Source organism: Nicotiana sylvestris, chromosome 5 (assembly GCF_000393655.2).
Source record: "Nicotiana sylvestris chromosome 5, ASM39365v2, whole genome shotgun sequence".
NCBI lineage: Eukaryota > Viridiplantae > Streptophyta > Magnoliopsida > Solanales > Solanaceae > Nicotiana > Nicotiana sylvestris.
Window position 1 is genome coordinate 16,351,996 of NC_091061.1, and position 4,420 is coordinate 16,356,415.

Genomic DNA, 4,420 nt, shown 5'->3' on the forward strand with positions numbered 1-4,420 from the left:
ATGGGTTTAACCGGCAAGGTTTTTAACGAGGTAGCAACTACGTGCTACCTAAGGAGAATTTAACACGTAATTCACATAACATATAGTTCAAGGGTTCAAAATTCCCTCAAATCAAAGCTCAACCGGGGCATTTCCTCAGACCAACCGAATCTAACCAAAATCGACTTAATATCATCAAAAATTCTAGGGAAATCAATTACAATAGATAAAACTAGATCTTTACACTCTTCCCAAAAAGTCAACAACAGTCAACCCGGGGCTCGCCCGGTCAAAACCCGAGTCCAATAATAGATTCCGACTACCCACGAATCCACGAGTTCATATATGTCATTAGTTTCAAAATTCGAGTGCAAATCGACTCTCAAAACTCAATTTCTTATTTTTCATAAACTTGACAAGGTTTCACAAATTTTCACTTTGATTCAAATGATTTTGATGTTAAAATCCAAGATAAATTGATGGAATATGATTAGAAATGGATTAGAATCACTCACCCAAAGTTTGTAGATGAAAGGTTCGCGCCATTCGACCCTCTGGCAGTGCACAATCTAAATATTTGTTGGATTGGGCTGTATAACCTCGGCATGATTTGTGCATGCTTGTAATGCTTGCTTGAGATTTTCAAATTGATATTGCCTCCCTGGTCTGATAAATTGATAAATAATGAATTATGAATTTGGAGACTTCTAAATATAAAAAGGAATGTTTACTTGTTTCTTGACTTACTTGAGTTTACTGCCGATTTTAATAAATCCATGATTATTCGCATTATTAATATATTATTATTGGTGTCACGACCCAAGCACCGACCTAGTCGTGATGGCGCCTATCGTGAAACTAAGTCAACCGACACAACTCCCAAATCAACCATTATTCAATAACAATTATTTATATACCATTTATAAATCAATAGTCTCGGTGTAAGTTGAAATGAAAAGTACAGAATAAATACACAAGTCCGACATCGAGGTGTCACTAGTCACGAGCATCTACAAAGTTCTGAATATAACAAGAGTCTAAAAGTATACTAAATACAGTCTAATGAAAACAAGAGGAAGGAAAGCAGTGCTGCGAACGTCGTGCAGCCACCTTGCTAACTTCGGTGACTCTGCCTCTAAGCAATCAACACCCGCTACCGGGTTCCGGAATACCTGAATCTGCACACAAGGTGCAGGGAGTAATGTGATTACTCCAACTCAGTAAGTAATAAAAGTAAATAAAGTCTTAGCAGTAAGAAATCACGTAAAACCACATCATGGCACCATAGAGGATACTGCATGTTTTCAAAACAGGATACAAACCAAATCATCTCGTTCAACTCCCATTTCGGGAAATATCCTTTGAAAATGCCTTTCTAACAATTTTCAGTAGAAGTTCAGTGAAATTTATAGTGAAAGTGATGAAAATCATAATCGGGCCCTCGGGCAAAACATAGTTCATATACAGCCCCTCGGCGAAACAGAAATTCATAACCATTTCATAACTTAAAAACTTCAGTTTAAATGAAAGTTGTTTAAAGCATTTGTTCAACATTTTCAATAGAGGCTCCGTCTAAAAAATGAGTGAAAGCAGTAATTAAATCAACATATTCAATAGAAACTCACTTTAAAGAGGAGTGAAACCAAGAAGTACATAAACAGGCCCCTCAAGCAAAGCATCACTCGTATACATGTATATATAGCCCATCGGGCAAGCCTCTCAGTCACTCATGACTCAACTCTTATTAATCAGCGCTCATACTCAGCACTCACGCTCAATAGGTACAATATAATAACCCCTGCGGCGTGCAGTGCAGGAAAAGAAAGTAAGGCAGTTAACTTAAGAAAAAGAACTTAATCCTTGCAATCAGAGAACACAGAATAACCGATCTCATAATTTCTCGTAAAAATGCTGGAAACCAACACAATAACAATGATTACAACATACATAATTTGTTGCGACGTACAACTCGATCCCACTTTACACAAACAATCCTCCCTTAATTCACCATAGCATCATTTATCAATATCAAGAACACATATAACATCTGTTGCATCGTGCAACCCGATTCCACCATATCATTATAATCAATGTCATAATCTTCCCTTATTTCACCATGTCATAATTTATCAATATCAAGTATTACGTACACAACCGTTATGGCGGGCAAACCGATCCCACCATATCATTATAATCAATATCAAAATCCTCCCTTATTCCACCATTTCACAACTATCACACTTTTACCACCCGAGGGAGTATATGAGGGAATTTTTCCAATTTAAGTGACATTATTCGAAATGAGATTATTTAAATTATCAGAGTCGCCACTTGGAATAGTTTATTTGGTGTCCCAAGTCACCGGTTTATTTTAAAATCCCAAATCGAGGAAAATTTTATTTTATAAAGTCTGGGAACCAGAAATTCTAGATAAGGAATTCTGTTAACTTGGGAGAAGGTATTAGGCATTCCTGAGTTTTGTGGTTCTAGCACGGTCACTCAGTGATTATTAATTGGCTTAAATTGTTTAACTACTCATTTTTAGGACCTATGTTCATTTATCTTTTTATCGCTTTTAAATCACTTGATTTGTTCGTAATTAAAGAAGTGAGTTACGTGTATGTATACTCTTTTCCTTTGGCGCGTCAAAAATCATGTCACGCGAACGTGTCCACAATTAATAACGCTTTGTTTATTTTTTAAGAAAAGCTTTGTTGAAGTTGCGCGAAAGCATCCCTCGATTTATTTTAGGATCGTAATTATGTCACGCGAACGTGTACACAATCACGACAATATATTAAATCGCGCCTAAAGCCAGCTACGATATTCAAGAGTGATTATATTCCTAAGTTTGAGATCAACATTCTACCGAAGGGTTAGGCCCAATGGCCATTCCAATTTAACACCACATAACTTATAAAAACAACTTGAACTATTACGCACTTAATCCAACAAACAGGAGCCTACAATGACATTTACTTTACATCAATAATCCTTTCAGATTTCTACTCCTTTCATTCCACTTAAAGTATCTCAATAATGCAAAAATTGTACTCAAACAGTAATGTATCAAGTAAATATTCATGCGTGCTAATTGACTTTTAGCTCATTTGGTCTATCATCCAAAAGAAATGAAAGAGAAAAGACCAAGCCAAAAGAAGAACAATTAATTTGAAGACATGGAAATCAAAAGAGACAGTGAGGCCCCACCACGATAGTGTTTAGAAAACTTTGTATTTTCCAAATTGCAACTATATATAAATGTTTTAGCTAAGTCACAGCTTTCTAGCACCAAATTTTCCCGACTAAAATCAATAAGGCTTGACAAATTAGACTTGTAAAACTAAATTGCTACTACTAAATTGCAATTATAAAACTAATAACAAGAAACAGAAAATCAGTATAGTCATCACAAAGATCTCAAACTAAGAATGGATTCACTATATAAAATAAAAATAACAAAAAGAATAAGCAATATCCATCAACCAACCCATAACAAATACACTTCAAAATTCTAAAGTAGAAAAGTTTAAGTCCAAACATTCAGATGGAGCAAACAGGACTGAGACGAACCTTTATTTCTTCAGTGTAAACGGGTTACAATAGCAACTATGAGCGCGATATTAGATCTTGATCGGAACAGAATCGATCGAGTATAACCTCGACGGTGACCTCGAAAACGACCTTGGTCAGAAACTCAACTACTGGGTTGCTTAAAAGCTGTTGTTTTTGGACTGATTTCGTGGCTCTAAATAGCTGATTTTGCAGTAGCTATGGTGTTTTATTTGGATGTTTTATAGATTGGTTTTCAGGGCTGGTTTGGAGGTATTTTTGGTGCTGTTTTTTGGCTGAAAATTTCTGCAATTTTGAAGCTTTTCTTGGCTGGTTTCAGTGGAGTTTTTGGCCGGTTTTCATTGCTTCTCCGGCGAGTTAGGAAACGGAGATGGTGGAGTTGCGACAGATGATGAGAGGATGATGGAGGGCGTTCTGTTTTTTTTTCTTGGCGGCTGGTTGCTTATGGGTGTTCAAGGTTTTTGGTTTTGGTTGTCAAAAACTGAAGAAGAAGAAGATGTTAGGGGGGTGGGGTTTCTTTGCTGATGAGAAACGATGGGAGGCTTAGGTCTTTTAGGTGTAGGTCAATTTAGGGATTAGATAATATTATATAGGGGTAGGGATTAGGTTAGGGGTATGGGCCTAGGAATTATGGGCTTGGAAATTATGGGCTAGGTCCGGAAATTACACTTAAAAATGGGTCGCTTGAACCCAAATTTATTCTTTCCCCCGCAAACGAAACTAAAATACGACCTCATTTATTAATTAGTCTTACTTAAGTAAAAGAACAGTTAAAATAAGACTGACCGTTAAAACAAAACTATTGTTTTTGGTATTTTTCAAGATTAAAAATGACTACAAAACATAAAACAATACTAATTTTTGTAAT

General features: G+C 36.1%; 1 long non-coding RNA gene across 1 annotated transcript; it reads right to left on the reverse strand.

Moving 5' to 3' along the window:
• Positions 1-870: 870 nt before the first annotated feature.
• On the reverse strand, positions 871-4,106 carry LOC138891187 (uncharacterized). Its single transcript, XR_011407513.1, has 2 exons — positions 3,553-4,106; positions 871-1,157 (listed from the first exon to the last, which is right to left on the reverse strand). It is a non-coding gene; the product is annotated as an uncharacterized lncRNA (long non-coding RNA).
• Positions 4,107-4,420: the final 314 nt, after the last annotated feature.